This window comes from Gavialis gangeticus, unplaced genomic scaffold (assembly GCF_001723915.1).
Source record: "Gavialis gangeticus isolate Ggan-Ray unplaced genomic scaffold, GavGan_comp1, whole genome shotgun sequence".
In the NCBI taxonomy this organism is placed as follows: Eukaryota; Metazoa; Chordata; order Crocodylia; family Gavialidae; genus Gavialis; species Gavialis gangeticus.
The window spans coordinates 22825619-22843517 of NW_017729000.1; the positions used below are offsets into that span (position 1 = coordinate 22825619).

Here is a 17899-nt window from a genome sequence, read left to right on the forward strand (position 1 = left end):
GCTATGTATTTAAAAAAGGACTTCTTGTTGTCCTTGATCTGGGAAGCTAGTCCCAGTCCCATCTCCACCTTGGCCTTCCTGATTGCCCCCCTGCATCCCTGAGCAACCGCAGTATAGTCCTCCCTGGTGATGGCCCCTCCCTTCCATTGGGTGTGTACCTCCTTTTTAGCCTTGAGACATTCCCGGTTGCTTTTGGTGAGCCATGGGGGCTTTTGCACCCTCTTGCCCTCTTTGACCTGTGTTGGGATTACCTCCCTTTGGGCTTGGAGGATCGTCTCCTTAAGGAACGACCACTCTTCTTGGACACCTGGCTCCCCTCCCCTCTGGGACCTCAGTGTCTCCCCGACTATTCTCCTTAGCTCATTGAAATCTGCCCTCCTGAAGTCCAGGGCTGCTGCCTCGCTGCAGACCTTCACCACCTTGCACTGGATGGTGAATTCCAGCAGGTGATGATCACTGTCGCCCAGGTGGTTGAGCACCCGCAGCCCCCTCACCAGGTCATCTCCTGTGGTCAGGACCAGATCCAACAAGGCATCTCCCTTGGTGGGGCTGTGCACCTCCTGGGTTAGATGGAGGTCCTGTATCTCATCTAGGAACCTATGTGAGAGGTCAGATCTGGCTGACTGCTCTTCCCAGCAGATGTCTGGAAAGTTCAGGTCACCCATGATGACCACGTCCTTTGGCCTAACTACCTCCGTTTCTGGGTTTAGAACGTGCAAGAGCAAGTAAGTGAGAGAGACATGTTCAAGGCCAGCAGTGCTAGCAATGCAGGGAAGGCTTGCTTGGTATCATCTGATTTAGCTGGTTCTTTTCCTGTCCAACATGTCAGTAAATAAGCGCTGTCTGTCCTATATACTTAGCTATTCTCTACCCTTATGTGCTTCTTAAGATTTATAGTGCTTCCCTCCTCTCCACCCCATCTACGTAAAACATTTTGCATTGTTTTGTGAAGTCCATTATTCCCAGTTCAGTTGTAGGCAGATCAGCTGGGATATAGGGTGCCTCATTTAGGGCGATCTCAAGGCAATTCTCAACCGCTGCAGTCACGGGTTTGAACCAGACTTCCTTGCTGCCAATCTGGGCCTCATCCTGACATTGAAATCAATGCCTCTGCGTTCCCTTGACTTTCTGACTCTGACTGTAAAAGAAAAATGGCTCCATTCTTTCTCTTGCAGTCAGTGTTGAACAAAAGCCTCAGGGAGTTGCTAAGTGTCTGTAGAATGTTTCAACAAACACTCTTTGGGTAGATAGTTTACTTCTTGACATTTCGTATTAACTGTATATCTTTTTCTCCTTGTATTCCAAGTTCCTGAGGCATCATTCTTTCCCCCTCCTGTTTTACAAGCATATGCCTATAAATTAGACAAATACCGGCTGCACTTTAAATTAAGTTGTCTCCATTAAGTTATTTCCTAAGGACACTTTGCATAATGGCTGTTTCTTACAAGTTTTAATTGCAAGCTAGATACTCTAGTTATATTCATGCTTGGCATTTACCTAGTGCTGTTCATATCCTAACGTTTACTAACCTTGACTAATTAATCTTCAAAAGACTGCTGGGAGATAGGAAGCCCTTACTGAGTAACAAACAAAGTTAGGTGAGGTGCTTAAGGTCTGTGAATGAGTTGACAGAAGGGATTAAAATTTAGGATCCCTGTCTTGTCTGGATATGTAGATGCTTCACAGTTGAGGACTTGTTCTAAATATACCAGAAAAGCTAACTTGAGTAATGCACAATGAGTATAGCAACTGTGAACCTGTTTGTTTAGAGATGAAGTCATCTCCTGCGTTGATTGGGGGCCTTCAGAGACTATTTACTCTGTCTTATTTCCTGATCCTCCCCACTGATGATGTCCAAGTGCCTGCACTGCAAAACCGGACCACAAGATGAATGTGGAGCTGTTCACCTCTGAGTGGTTCTAATTCACACCTGGACAGCTGTGACTGAAACTTCTCACCAGTTAATGATACTTGTTCACTGGTCTCTGTGAAATCAGTTTGCTTTTCAGTGGTGTCCCTAGCAGAAAAATGTGTGTCTACCATAGCTCTTCAATGGGCAGCCTTTTTGGTAGCCTTATCAAAGTGGCTGTGAATCATCTCGGAGGTGGAAGTCAGGCTTGCATCACATTTATGTGACGATACTGGGGTAATTCTCCTATTGTGACCTGAGGGAAACTATTCTGTGGCTAAAGAAAATTTGAGTCTTCAGTTATATTTGATTTCAGTGTGAAGAATGGCATCAGTTGTCTGAAGAAGGAAATATTCCATCTGTTCTATTAATTGGATACTAAATGGTTAAGAATGTGTTTGCAGGTAGAGGTAAGTATCTAATCGATCGAGTACTGAGTTACACTATGCTTGGGTATGTTAGGGTAAATTTGGCAAACTCCAGGCACTTCAGTAGAGCTGCTTTATTTGTACTAGCAGAAAATGTGGCCCACTGGCTTGACTGACAAATGTGTTGGTAGCAAACTTTATCCTGTGGCCAGGACACTGTAGTAGAGTGTCAAGAAACCTGGGGTCTAGTCTTGACTGAAGCTTTGGCTCTGGAACAGAACTGCTTTGTGGAGGGGAAGTTGTTTAACTTCTCTGAGGTTCAATTTCCCCATTTTCAGTATTGTATTACAATTTTTATCTGTTCATCCAAAGCCACATTGCAAAGGAGTCATGCTAGGGTTATTGAGGGATGTTAATACTTAAACATCAAGAAACCGCTGCCTAAGGATTAAAGAGATGGAGAGTGACAAGTATTTGAGGCAGTTAAGTGAGATTGAACCAGGCATGTCTGCATTATTAATGATCACCTGGTGCAGAAAGCCTTCTGCCATTATTCTGGCTCTGGAAGAGATGGGTAATGAATACACAGACACCTGGCAGAATCGTAATTGATCCCTGTGTGTCCAGATGGTAGCCAAGTGCCATTTCTTTCCCTGAGGAATCTGAAACTCTTGTTCTCAGGTTGGGTTTCTCAGAGGAGAGCCTGGATACTCAACCCATGAATTTCTCTAGGAATACTGCCGCCTTAGTAACCAGCGAGGCAGAAGGCACTGTTCTAGTGGCTTAGAGTTGAAACCATCACAGGTCTCTGGTGCAGCTGTCTGAGCATCTCCCAACTGTTAGGACTTGGTCTGCTCGATCCTTTTCTGGCTTCCATGATGGAAGGCAGCATTATCAAGATAAAGGGCTCAGGAAGGTGTACGGGTATTTACGGCACAATGTCTCTGAGGAATGAAGTAAGGAATGGAAAGTGCAGCCACATCCAAGGTAAGAAATGGAGTCTTAATGGCTGACTTTAATGCTCTGTAACTGATGCTGAAGCACTTGTTGCATGGGATTCTGTTCCTCTGCAAGCCGTTGTTTTAGGAGCATTTACAATCCACCTAGAAGAAAATTTCCCCCAAACCAGGGTTGGCTGCAATTGGGGATCAAAGATCCACAGCACCATTATTAATAATGCAGCCATGTTACCGCATTGTTCCGGACACACTGAGGCTAGCATCTTGTTTCCTAAAAATGTTCTGTGCATCGTCAACTGCCTGTGGCATTCTCTGTTTTCTGTGGTATTGTGTTGCTATGTGCCATTAGACACCTGACTCCTTCCATTGCAGGAGTGATTGCTTCTCACTGGTGGATAAAATAAGCCTTTTATTGAGTGCCTTTGCAATGCTGTAAAGTCTTCAGCAGTGAAAGGGGTAGAAAGTAGTACCATGCTACTATTTCTAAGAGTCTTCCAATTAAGATTCTATGACCCGTAAACTTAGTAATAAACGTTGAGTCAAATCCGCAGCTGTCATGAGTTGGTGTGCCACCGCCGGCTTCAACAGAACCACGTTGACTTGCATCAGCTGAGAACCTTGCTTGTCATTTAGTAAGTGCACTACTTTTTAAAAAAGTATAACAGCCTGTGGAACAAACGAAGCTTTCCACCCACTTCTTGGCAAAGCCAGAGCACAGGTTGTTGGCTTCTGTGGAGCACCTGCATCCAGACTGAGAGCCCTGAACAGGTCAGCTGAAGACTGCCTGCTTTCTCCCATCTGCACTTACTCTGCCCTCTTTTTAAAATGGAGACAGAATTGCACCATTTGGGGCTTCTGCAAAGTGGGGTAGTTGTAGCTCTAAGCTGACTCCTGGGAGAGGAGCCAACTGTATAAGCTGAATCTGTTTCCTAGCAATTATGTAGTGGTTTGTCACATACTGTGGTGCCTGGACCCAGCTGTTCATGTTCAGAACATGTGCAGGGTAAACTGGGTTCAGATGCAGAATTGTCCAGATCTGATCTCTGCAGGCACAGGCCAAGGGAAACTGCCTCATGCCTTATTTTCCCTTTTCAGTGTGTTTATTAGGACCCAGATTATCTTTCTTCATAGTTCTAAGATCGTTTATTTATCCTCTTATAGCTGGTTATGACAGTCCCTGCAACCCTGTCTTCATCAGTCTTCTACCTCCCTGTTGGCTCATGGCCGATAAAGTGATAGTCTGTGTAAGAACCTTCAGACAATATGAATGTAAAAAAAATCTTATGCTGTAGCTTATGGGCTGGCTGGACATTCAGAGGCTAAAGTGAGTTTTCTCTTCCTTGAGGTGCATACTGTTCTATAAGTGGCAGATGGGTCCAGTACCTTGTCATATGTATTTATGAAAAGATTTGACAAGGGGTCTGACGTGCACAAGTTTCTGAACACGTCAGCTTTGTTAGGCCATTAAAACGTAGCTTGAAAAATTGTGATGAAACAATCCTTTTTAGTACTGCTAGATGCAGGGAGAGCACATTTGCTGCTGTGATAGTGAATGAATCTTTGTTTGCAATAGTTTGCCATCTTCTCTTATCTGTAAGACTGCAATAAAATAAAAACCCTTTCAAATCCCATGATGATATGCTCTCTTAATGGAGCTTTAACTCCCACTAGCACTAATCTCTGTCTATCTGCAGCAGATCTGGGTCATCCAAACTGGTATTAGCAAATCGACTCACCAATTTCCTTGGATATAACTGTGACGTGTGGGTATCGCTTCTAGTTTTAAAGACTTGCATCCTCTTCAGAAAGGTCTTGCCTGGTGCATGGACATGAAGAGTTTGCCAGGAGTAACTCTGATGCTTAGAGTCACCTTTTTAAAAAGAATGTTTGACCTTTTAATATCACCTTTCCAGCATGGCTCTTTTGGTGCCTCCAAAAAACCCAGTTGCCTCTGTCTTACAGATAGGAAAGTGGAGGTGTAGAAAACTTTTAAGATCCCAAAGAGATTGGGTTCCGGGCTGAGCTTGCAAGAGGACCAGGTGTCCTTTTGCCCTCAGTCACTCTCTCTAATCACTGAAGACAATTTTTGATGTGAGGGTATGTTGAACAAGCACACGGTGCCTTGCAACCTGTCAGTCCAAACAGAAACACTTGGAATCAGGCTACATATTTGCATTTCTCAGAGAGGCTCAAGACACTCTGTCCTCACTGCATACCTCCTGCAACACGCCCAATGCCTTGGGCATCTGCTATAGCCATATGCCTTGTTGTGTGTATTTGCTCAGGTAACAGCGTAGTATCTCTTCCTTGTTGGAGACAGGGAGCTGAATAGAGAAGACTGTGTACATAATTTATTCATTCTATCATCTCCCTGGGTTCTCTTTATTCCATCTTTGTTTTCTTGAAGGCTGTTTGGAGACACTTGGGAACAAATCAATAACAGCACAGTACATTCTGTGCACTTGGTGATTAGTTTGGATGCAGGATACACAGAATAGCCCTACTTTTCAATTTATCTCTTTTGAGGGGATTCATTGTCAGGTTGCAGCCCAAGGAGGGTGAAGCTAACAAAATGCAAAATGACATGACATAGGACAACAGGTAACTCTAAAAACCGGAACCTGGCCACCCATGCACCCACTCTAAGGCTGATTCCTTCCCCCCTTCCCCAATGGCTAATTTGTAAACAGATATAGATCAGATGCCTTGAAAGAATTTGTTACTGACTGTTCCCTGAGGAGTCGTCTTAGCAAAGGGGTCACCATCAGTGATGAAGAGTGTGATCCAACTGAAACCTGCACATCTCCAAAGCCTGAAGTCCTTGCTTCACTTTTTTTGCCTGACATCAGTTTCTGGGGCTGCTGCTCACAGCGTTACATTTCACTGACACAAAAGGGAGGAAGGAAAACTCCAGGAGTCTTGCAGAATACCAGTCACTTGGGCCTCCAGCCTCACACACGTGTGCATCCACCCACACGCATGAATGTACGCCCACCCACCCACACAGTTAATCACTTTAATATGTCATTGGCTTGTCTGGTTTTCCCTTGAATCCTAAATGTTCCCAACAGCTCCAGTGAATGCATGAGAAGAGCGATGAGCGCCTTGCTTATTTCCTTGGACATCCAACCTGCCGCTTAAATTGAAGGGGAACCTTCCTGTGATTAAAGCAGCAGTGTTTGCCTCAATGTGTCCTGTTGATGTCCTGGGAACACAAATGATTTTGCTCAGAGTTGGATGTATGGGTGTTTGGTTTTGTTTTTTCTCTAGTGGGATTCTGTTTTATACCTTGAACTCTCAATTTTGGGGGAAGTTAATGTTAACTCTACAAAATCAAATCAGAGAGAGTGAGAGAGAATGCTCTTATTATAATGAAATCTCATGGAGGCAGAGGAGGGTTGTCTTCATTTAAGATTGTAAATCCTATAAGTAATGAACAGGAAAACATGATCTTCCTCCCCCACTCCCTTGTCATTTCTTTATGAGAAACATCTTGACCAAGTGAACATGAGAAACTTGGCTCTGTGTGCAATTCAGTTCTGTGATGAGGTTCCAGAAGGGGCTGTGAGTTAAAGGAACAAGTATCATCCTATGACTGATTGTCAGAGAGTTGCCAAGAGCTCCTTTTGCCTGGTGGGCAAAACAGGTCTCTCAACGTGGCAAAATTTCATCCCAAGATCCAGTTCTGGATCATGTATTGCTTACTATTATGGGTAAAGCCAAATGCAACAATTGATGCAACTTCCAGAAGAATGTAGTATGTCTGTTAGCTCAGCCCCATGCATCTGCTATAGCTGCAGGGATCCAACCCTGGCGTCCTCCAGTTCTCTTGCCCTTAAATGCCACAAAAGTTAGTGGGATCCTCTCAGGAAGCATTTACCACTTCACAGCATTGAGCTGTGACATAGGAATGTGATCCTTATTTCAGTGCTATTGTTCAGGGTATGCTGGAGGTGCCTACTGGTCCCTCCAGCATGCAGTGCCTTACATAGCTATTTTCCTGACCCTTTGATATTACGTTCCACAAATGAGAATGGATCACTCTTTTTTTTATTTTTTCCACTTTTATGAGTGAAATCTTTGCTCACCTGCCAACCACAACAAACAGCAAAGTATCCTGTCTCCTGCTTGTCTACCTCTGTCAGCACGCCCCTGGTCAGGGTTTATCTCTGGGGATGGCATCCAGCCTGAGTTTTGGATTTTGCTGCACTTACAGTTTGATGAACTGTAGTAAACAAACAACTTCCCTCCCAAAAAACACACACTGAGCACTGGTTAATTCTTGCCGTGCATAGGTCTGGAGGCTGTTTATATCCAGTGCTGTCTGTTTATACATGGCGTTCATCTCCTCGAGTGAAGACAGATTAAACAGCAGGGTGAATACACTTCTTATGTGAACTATGGGATTTCTAACATAGGAATGTTGCCAGAACCAAACTAGACAAATGGGTAGCACAGCAGTGTTTCTCATTAGATGTACATGGAAATTTGTACCTCACTGATAATGCAGAACAGTGCCCTTTGCAATGGAAACCATTTGAGAACAGCTGTTGGGCCTATGTTCAGCAGGCTGCACTGTCTCCCTTTTTCCACTCCCTCCCACTCCCATTCCCCTCCCCCTGTGCTGTGACTCATTGCTTATGTACCTTTATTTCAAAGTCACTCAGGGTGTTAGGTTCCTTGCATTGACATTCCAAAGTCATCTTTGGTATTAGCAGGTTCATGTGGCTTGTTCAATGGATACAAGATTACCCGGCCTCTCTTCTGTGTCCCAATATTCATCATGAACTTTAATGATATTCATGGTCGTATTTGCTTTCTTGGACCAGTGATTGTTCTCACCATCTCCCATCCCCTAGCAAATCATTTCAAAACTTAAATATATAATAACCTGCAGAAACCATATATAATTGGCTTCTCCGCTGTGATTGCTGATTCATAAATGCATGCTAGTTTACATCCCAATTAAGTAAGTCCCCTAGCTGAGTCTTCCTTCCCTTCCTGAGCTGTTCCACTCTAGAGCTTTTTTCTTCTGACCTTGCCTTTAGGTCTCTGCATTCTCAATAATTCCTCTCCAATATGATTGAGAAATATGAATAATAGTTTTAATTTCCAGCTCTGTCACAGACATTGTGTGTGACCTTGGGCAAGGCACATAGCATGTGTGTCAGCTTCTGTAAAATGGAAAGAATGAAGCAATTTGGACCAAGGAAGTATTAAATGAAAAGCTCTCTGGGGTAAAGAAAGCCTCTGGGTCAAGGTTAGAGGGAAAAGCAAGAAGGGTGATGTTATGGTGGGTGACTGCTATAGACCACCAGACCAGAAGAATGAGGTAGATGAGGTTTTCTTCGGACAACTAGTGGAAGCTTCCACAACACAGGTCCTGGTTCTCATGGGGTACTTCAGTCACCTTGACATCTGCTGGGAAAGCAATACAGCAGTGCTCAGTCAATCTAGGAAGTTTCTGGAGAGCATTGGAGACCAACTTCTTGGTGCAAGTGTTGGAGAGACCAACAGTGGCCATGCTCTTCTTGACCTGCTGCTTGCAAATGGAAGAACTGGTGGAGAATGTAGCAGTGGATGGCAACTTGGGCAGCAGTGACCATGAGAGGATTGAGTTCAGGATCCTGACAAAAGGAAGAAAGGAGAGCAGTAGAGTATGGACCCTGGACTTCAGAAAAGCAGACTTTGACTCTCAGGGAACTGATGGATAGGATCCCTTGGGAGGCCAGTCTGAGGGGGAAAGGAGTCCAGGAGAACTGGGTGTATTTTAAAGAAACCTAAGTGAGGGTGCAGGAACAAACCATCCTGATGTGCAGGAAGAATAGCAAATATAGCAAGTGACCAACTTGGCTTAGCAGAGAAGATTTTGGTGAGCTTAAACACAAAAAAGGAAGCTGACAAAAAGTGGAAACTTGGACAAACAACTAGAGAGGACTATAAGAGCATTTCTTAGGCATGCAGGGATGAAGACAGGAAGGCCAAAGTGCAACTGGAGTTGCAGCTAGCAAGGGATGTGAAGGGTAACGAGAAGGGTTTCTACAAGTATGTCAGAAGCAGGAGTAAGATCAGGAAAAGTGTGGGTCCTTTACTGAATGGGGGAGGCAACCTAGTGACAGATGATATGGAAAAGGCTGAAGTACTCAGTGACGTTTTCACCTCAGTTTTCACAGGCAAGGTCAGCTCCCAGACTATTGCACCTGGCAGCAAAGTTTGGGGAAGAGGTGAGCAGCCAACAGTGGCAAAAGAACAGGTTTGGGACTGAACAAGTGCATAGGGCCAGACGGGATGCACCTGCGGGTGCTGAGGGAGTTGGCTGATGGGATTTCAGAGCCACTGGCATTTATCTTTGAAAACTCATGTTGATTGGGAGAGGTCCCGGATGATTGGAAAAGGGAAAATATAGGGCCCCTTCGTAAGAGAGGGAAGAAGGAGTATCCAGAGAACTACAGACCTGTCAGCCTTACCTCAGTCCCTGGAAAAATCATGTAGCAAGTCCTCAAGGAATCCATTTCTAAGCACTTGAAGAAGGTGGTGATTAGGAACAGTCAGCATGGATTCACCAAGGGGAAGTCATGCCTGACTGACCTGATTGCCTTCTAGGATGAGGTGACTGACTCTGTGGATGCTGGGAGGCCAGTAGATGTGGTGTACAGCATACAGTGCACCTTCAGCAAGTTTGCAGATGACACCAAGGCTGGAGGGAGTAGGAGATGTAATGGAGGGTAGAGCTAGGATTCAGAGTGACCTAGACAAGTTGGAGGATTGGGCCAAAAGAAATCTCATGAGGTTCAACAAGGACAAGTGCAAAGTCCTGCACTTAGGACAGAACAATCCCATGCACCAGTACAGGCTTGGGACGAACTGGCTGGGCAGCAGCTCTGCAGAAAAGGACGTGGGGGTTACAGTGGACAATAAGGTGAATATGAGGCAACAGTGTGCCCTTGTTGCCAAGAAGGCTAACAGCATACTGGGCTGCATTGGTAGGAATGTTGCTGGCAGATTAAAGGAAGTAATTATGCCCCTCTACTATGTAGTGGTGAGGCCACATTTGCGGTATTGTGTGCAGATTTAGCTCCCCACTACAAAAAGGATGTGGACAAGTTGGAGAGAGTTCATTGGAGGGCAACAGAAATGGTTAGGTGGTTGGGGCAGATGACTTATGAGGAGAGGCTGAGGAAACGGGGCTTGTTTAGTCTGCAGAAGAAAAATGGAGAGCAAGGATTTAAAAGTAGCCTTCAACTACTTGACGGAGGGGTTCTAAAGAGGATGGAGCTAGACTTTCCTCCGTGGTGGTAGAGGACCAAACAAGGACCCAATGGTCTTTAGTTGCAGCAATGGAAGTTTAAGTTAGATATTAGGAAAAACTCTCTTGCTAAGAGGGTGGTAAAGCACTGGAGTGGGCTACCTAGAAGTGGTGGCATCTCCATCCTTAGAGGGATTTAAGACCTGGCTCGACAAAGCCCTGGCTGGAATGATCTAGTTGCGGATGGTCCTGCTTTGAGGACTATCTTTGAGGGACACCTGAGGTTCCTTCCAACCTTACATTTCTATGATTCTACAATTACAGATGATCTCTTACTATGCATGTATAAAATGCCTGGTAGTACAGAGACATCATTTTGGGTGGAGGGCTTCTATTATACCAATAATAGCAAGTATTAATTTACAGGTCAATGGCTGTCATGGTTTTTGGGTTTGTTTCTGGGCTTGGGAATCTTTCAAGGGAAATCCCAGCAGTAAGTTGTAAAAGGGGTCCCAGAGCTGGGTGAGTCCTGCTCTGTTTGAGAGTTGTGAGGCTGCTTAGCTGGCATCTAAAGTTCAGATTCCCATCTCTTTCCCATTATTCACAACAGGCACCTGTAACACATACAAAGATGTCATTTGTTTGGGTTGTTACTAAAAATACAGTCACTATTTTTAGAAGAAAAGCCTAATGAGCCACCGAGTCCTATTTCAGCAACTTCAATGAAGGGACTTTTTTGTGTGCAGCTGTCTAGACAGCCTGATAGGCTGCCGTGCATTTGCTTTTTGGACTTCTTGCCTTTCTTTGTTAGGAGGAGGAAGTCAGCAAACTGCTAGCATTGTTTTGGGCAAGGGGAACTATTAACCCCCCTTCCCATTTGGGTGGAGATCTGGTTTGGGATGTTCTGTCACAATGGACTTAACAGAAATCAAAGAACTTTTCCCCAATCCATGCTGTGTTTATGGGTTTGAGTGGACATATTTGTATCACAGGAGGATTTCTGACAATATTTCTCTGAAACATGCAGAAGTGATACAACTGCATTTGGTTGTGGTTTGGACAATTGGGGAAAAGACTCCCTAAGTTTTGAGTAATTTTGCTTCTTGTGACAATTCTCTCCTTCCCCCTCAGTTCATGCCTGTAAGTCTGGCATGGATGTGCATCTCCCAATTTTTCAGTGGAAGCTGGAAATGCTACGGTTAGCACTGTCATCCTCCCTACTTGCTCTTTGTAGGCAGTTTTTCCTATAACTGTGTTGCAGTTGTAACCCACACAAAATGTACAAGCCATTTTGTATTGCATAGTGTGTTGTTGTGTATGACTTTAGTTAAATATGATTGTATGTATATTTTTTTTCTGCTGTACTGTATGTACCATGTTTCCTATAATTGAGTATCTTGTTTTCTCTCCCCGGCTTGGCAAGTTGGAAAGAGACAGAACATACTGCACGTAGGCAAATACCTGTGGCTTTTGTTAGGCCTGTTGTCTGGGAATAGTCCCTGCCGTGGACCATAAACAAAAGCTAGTTTTAGTCCTGTTTAAAGATGGGGAGATCAGACCCCGAGCCTAACTGGCTAAACTGAGCAGTGTTCTGTTTAAATTGGTTGAGAGAAAAGCTGGGGTAAGGTAAGCCCTGTTTGCAAAAGCTTGCATGATGTCACACCAGGAACACAGAAACCTCACAACTAGATTCAAGGCTCTCTCTTCTTCTCCTGGGGCTGCTGCTGAAAGCTATGAAGCTAAATGGGGAGCCAGAGAAACTTCTCCCATGGCGGGGATCTCCCTCCCCACTTCACTGCAGAAGCCAGCTGAAGCTATGTGAAGGGAAAGCCTTAGGTACAGGAAGAGAAAGTCTGTCTTGGGGCTTGAGACCCCTAGTGTCACCCTCTTCTTTCCCTTCTTGTTTTCTGGGTTTCGGGTGGGATAATACCATGGAGGTATTTATTAATCCCTAGAGCAGGAGTTCTCAACCTTTTTCTTCCTGACTGCCGTGTCCCCCCTGCATGCTATAAAACCTCCGTGGTCTGGGAGAGGAACCAGCCCAGCACCCCAGTCCAGCCCACATGGCTCTGGGTGCTGTGGGCAGGGCTGAGCGGCAGGGAGCCCCGGGACCCCACTCAGCTGAGCAGCAGCATGGAGCGTCGCACACCCGCCTGCCGCACTGCCCACAAGATGGAGGATGTGGGGTCGGGTGGGCAGGTTGGCCCCACCCCACCCCTTCCTCGGGACTCATCTCAGCCCCGGGGGGCTGAGGCGGCTCCTTCCCACACCAGGCTGGGCCAGGCTGACCCTGCTGAAACCTGCTTGCAGCCCCCCAGGGAGCTGCGAACCCCCAGTTGAGAACCACTGCCCTGGAGCGCACTGACCAGGATGGGAGTCTGGCAGTGTTGCTGGCGCGCTTTGGGCCAGAGTGAGACCTGGTGCACTTTGGACCGGGGCTGAAAACCTGACACATTTTAGTGCGGTTCATTAGTGTTTTAAATTGTATTTGGTGCTTTCCTTTTGTTTTCCTTGCCTTTTATTTTCTGTAATAAATCTATCCTTGTGTTTACACTGTTTACGAGGAGGAGGTTTTGTTTATGCAGGACACCTCAGCCAAATTTACTGATCCCAGATTTCTGGCTGGGGGCTCAAGCCACAGTGGGAACTTATTGGGTACCCCAGAATTTGCACCTGGCCCTTGTTGCTGCCAGCCGGTGGCCGGCAGAAGGGTTGTACGGTGTTTCAGCAATTGGACTATGTGGGCTAGATGAGCACACATGCCATCTGAATTAGTTTTAAATAAGGATTGTCTGGGTATCGTTGAGTCCACAGTGACTAACAGAACAGGGGAGAGTAGGTGGCTGTGATCTGGGGCAAAATAAGTAAGGCACAATTGAATGTAATGTTCATGCCCCTACCTTAAGTATTAAAGCAATTCAAAAATGAATAAATATGCAGATAATCTGAAACTATGAAAGAAAAGCCTTATCTAACCAGATCTGTACAGGGTAGCAGAGTGTCACCAACCACCTTCTAGTATCTGTTATATTATGGGCACATTGTCCCTCCAAAATGATGGGTGAAATCATGAATGGCATGAACATAGGGGAGGAATTTGCTTTTTGGGCAGGGACTATTGTCCAGCTAATGGGAGTAAGCCTGAGTGGATGTGTCAGCCAGCGATTGGTCTTTTTTCTTTATCCACATGGAAAACTGGTTGTTGGTTTTGCCATGGTCTTGATCCATCTGATATTTTATATCACTTGTCTCTTCCTTGGCTTCCATGGAGTGAGCTCTGACTTCCATTTTGCTTCTGGCCCCTTAACCTTTCCTTTATTTCTGGCCTCTTTAGGATGGAGGAGAGTATGGCATGTGATTTTACCTCTAAGTTGGGTCACTTGAGGTGTGGCCCCAGCAGCTTGGAGACGGGTGATCTTCCTGACACCCTCTGCAACATGCAGTGAAAATGACCATATGCCGGACTTTTTTCCTTCCGAAAGATCTCCAGGCTCCCTGCAAACAAAAGGAATTGCTTCATCATTCCAATGCAGCCTCCTCCATAGTAGAAAGTAGAATCCATTTTGCACAGCACAGCAACAACTACATAAGTGTCTCCAATATGAATGAAAACCATTTCCATTTCAATCTACCTTGGAACTTTAAGTTGGCTGATAACCAGATACTGAGTTGAAATTTGACTGGACTAAGACCCCAGTCTTGCAAGTGCCAAGGGGTCTTTTAATGCAAACTTCTCTTTACTTCTGTATCTGTCAGATCTGTGCAGTCCAGTGTCCCCAGGCCACTGTATTTACTGGTGGCCTATACAGGCGATATGGGTCCTGCTGGCTATCACGTGTTAGCAGCTGGAGCCAGCTGGTTATACGCTCTCCCCTGGCAAGAATGATATCCTGGCCAAAGATGGGCTTTTTTCCTGTTAAGTGGTGCTGATTCTCATCTTGTGAAAATATAGGCATCTCTGTAAAGGCTGAATTTCCCTAGCTAAACATCCTGTCCCATCTGCTCCAAGTAACGCACGTTCCCTTCACTATTTGAGTTTATTTGCCCGATTTTATGTGAATATTAAAGAGATCATGAAAAGGACATTTTGATGGGCCTAATTCCATAAACGTCAGGGGAATTCAGATTCTCTTGAACTTCCCTGGTGTTTTGTCAGGATGTAGATGGCAGGTACCTAGTTGTATCAGATCACACCTGAATCTGAACACTTCTGTTAGAGAAGACCAACTCTGCATAGAGGTGGTTGGGATTTTCTCCCATGATTTAATTTTATTCACCAAAAAAATAGCGTTTTCAGATATTTGACCTAAATTTGCCAAATAGTTTTGATCAAAGCAGATGCCCCTCATGAGCACACAGACGAACCCAAACCAACCTAGAATGTGGTGTTTGGGAGCACTTGTTAATTCAAGTTTAGGAAACAACGGGGCCACTTTAAAAGTACCCTTTTCATTAAGTCACCTCACCATTTGGGTATATGTCCAGCATGGGGGAAACCAACATTCACCTTCCTCTAGTGCCGGAGAGGATTTGAACGGATATGTCTTATTTTCTAGGGGAGAGCCTCTAGTCTCGACAACTTTGGGGTGTGTTGCTATCAGTCTCTTCTGTTAAAGTGGATCCACTTTCCTTGGGGAAGGGAAGGGAAGGGAAGGGAAGGGACCCCCCCGCCCCCAACACTAGAACATTGCTTTGAGTCAGCTGAAATGTCCAAAACCAACTTGTTCTGGGTCACTTTAGAGTAAAAACCTTCTACCTCCCCAGCCCCCCACTCCAATCTCTGCCCCCATCTTTCTTCCAAGACTGAAGACAAAGAGGCATCCTTGACTGAGTTTCCTGGCTTTTATGGCTTTATCTGATACTTAGTGTTTATATTGGAAAACTTCTCTTTAAACTACTTAGTCGCTGCTTGGCAGGGGAATGAGAATTATGGTTTGTGCATCAGAGGTCCCTGAGTGTCTAGGACAGAAGGCATGAAAAGGCTGGGAAGCACATAAGAGCCTTCTAGCTAAGGGCAAGTATTGGGGAGATGAAAATTGCTGCTAATGTTAAAAGCAAGGGCTAGAACTGGTTAGTGATGGTAATGTGAATCATAGAGCAGTTCTGTTGGCTTTAGTGACACTGTTCTGGTTTGGTATTGGCACAGTTGAACATGGACTCTGGAGGGGGAAGAATTATTCAGGGAAGGCTCAAAGGGAGGAGAATCAAGAGAAATTAAATGAAACAGCTGAATAACAAGGAGAAAATCTTCCTGCTCATAAGAGTTCTAAGAACACGTTTCTTAAAGAAAATAGTGGCAGCCCTAGTGATTTGGACACACTTCTCCATCTAACTGAAACAAATCCATTGTGCAATTGGAGCAAGTGCATAATCCAGGATCAGGTGGGAGATCTACTAATATGTCTCCCTTTTCTGTCGTCCCCTGTTATAGGGTGATTATAACTATTGCCCATTGATTGTGGTATTGCGAGTGGGCCATAAACACCGGAGGGGTGGTTCATTTCACTGGGACATCTCTATCAGCTGCAGATGAGACAGCATGAGGCCAGGGCCCAAACTGATCTGAATGATGCTTTATCTCTCAAAATTGCTTAGCCTCCCTATTTTTCTTTCTTATCAGCATCATGTTATTCTTGCTATGCCATGTCTCCCTCATTGAACAAGAATATCTGCGTGCATGCGTGTGTATATATGTGTGCGTTTCCTTGAAACGTTATCGGTAAGAGCATCTTTGAAGTTGTGAAGCTGTGTATGCATTATGTGGTTGCCTTCCTATCTCTTATTTTCTTTTTTCTGTCCTGCACAGATAATCTCAAAGCCTGGTGAGCTGGTTTTTTTTTTCTTGTTCTATTAGACTTATTCTACTAGCTCACAGGGGCTTGTAAAAGATATTTTCTCTAGCAGTTATAAAGAAAAATAAAAATTCCAAGTATCCCTGAGGAGAAGAAACAAAAGCAGCAGCATGGATTTGTTAACATTTAGGTTGAATTAGCCAAGAAACTGACATTGTCCAGATGGAAAGACCCACTTCCTGGCTGTAAAGATAACATGCTAAAGAAATATTAGCTGTGGCTGCACGGGAGATGAAAAGTGTAGTCCAAGCCAAAAATCATCCCAAACCCAGTGGGAGTTGCCTTTTTTTTTCCTTGAGTTGAGGGTTCAAGTTTGCTTAGTAAGGAAACATGCCTGGTATTTCCTTGAGAAAGGGTAGATGGTTAGAGCATTGCCTTGACCCTTGAGGTCTGGAGCTTGTTCCCTGGTTTTCCAGAGACTTTCGTACCACTTCATGCAAGTCGCTTACCTGCCTTTGTTGCCTGTTGGCGTAACTTCTGTGCCTCACCTCCCTATTGGGGAAGCTGATGAATACGGTTGGTAAGATGGACGTAATGGGATATCTGGAAATCAAGGGATTGAGGGAGCAGTGTGCTGGAACCTGCTGATACTGAGCATCTCTGCATTGCTGGTATTACCTAGGGCCAGAGCAAAGAAATCCTTGGATGGCTGAGGTTCCTTTAGTTAGTAATTAATAAAATGAGATGACAAATGGTCTCTTGAAAGCTGTGAATTGTAGGAATGAATTAAACTAAGTGAACACATGAAAAGTGGGGTACTTGGATGTGTTTGCCTAGAGTAAGGTCATTCATCAATTAACCCCTTCCATGTTTGCTTGACTGCATGGTCCTTAATTTACTTAACTATGCTTTTGTAGCTGTAGCAACCACTGCTGAGAATCTGAAGAGATTTAATTTGTCTGGGAAAAAAGGCTTTTGGCTCCCCAGGGCAGATGATGGCTTATTAAACTACAAAATGAATTGAATAAATCACTTAAAAAACCATAAATCAGGCACTATTGGATTTTAATTTAATATTGAGGTGAAATCAAAGTAAGATGTACCCTGTAGCGTTTGACACGTTCTAGCCACTCTCCTCCCAGTTACATACGTGGCATGCTAATTATTCCCAATTACACTTAATGTCCAAATCCATCTGAGTGTTAATCCTTTGTTCTCTGCTAATGGGCTTATGCAGAACCTTTTTCAGCAGTTTAGCATTTTTTGTGATTTCCATATCAGAAATTATCATTTTGTCATGTATTAGAGTCTTTTGTGAATGTCATAAAAAACAGGCTTTAGTAAAGCAAAGCAACATGACAGAGAGGAGAGAGAACTAAGCTGCTAATCGAGAGTGCAAGATGGGGCAGTAATGGATTAAGCCCCACTATATTGTAAACCTTTACTTGACCCATGGGAATGATCATCCTTGACTGTGAGGGATCACTGATGAGGACGATGACAATAATCCTATGTTTTTAAATGACTGCTTTGCTTTGGTCCTGTGACAGAGAGAGCTTGCCCTGTGCCAGTAGGATATCATAGTTTCATAGTTGGTAGGGTCGGAAGGGACCTGAGCAGATCAT

The 17899-nt window shown here is 44.6% G+C and overlaps 1 protein-coding gene and 1 long non-coding RNA gene across 3 annotated transcripts in view; both read left to right on the forward strand.

The window, feature by feature from the left end:
* The window catches only part of NEURL1B (neuralized E3 ubiquitin protein ligase 1B), a 253871-nt gene that overhangs the window by 79580 nt on the left and 156392 nt on the right, over positions 1-17899 (forward strand). The gene's annotated exons all lie outside the window — the stretch shown is intronic.
* LOC109290044 overlaps positions 1-17899 on the forward strand; it is a 91276-nt gene that overhangs the window by 24107 nt on the left and 49270 nt on the right. Inside the window, exon 3 of the long non-coding RNA XR_002095501.1 lies at positions 17112-17117. This is a non-coding gene — a long non-coding RNA (uncharacterized LOC109290044). The remainder of the gene's footprint in view (positions 1-17111; positions 17118-17899) is intronic.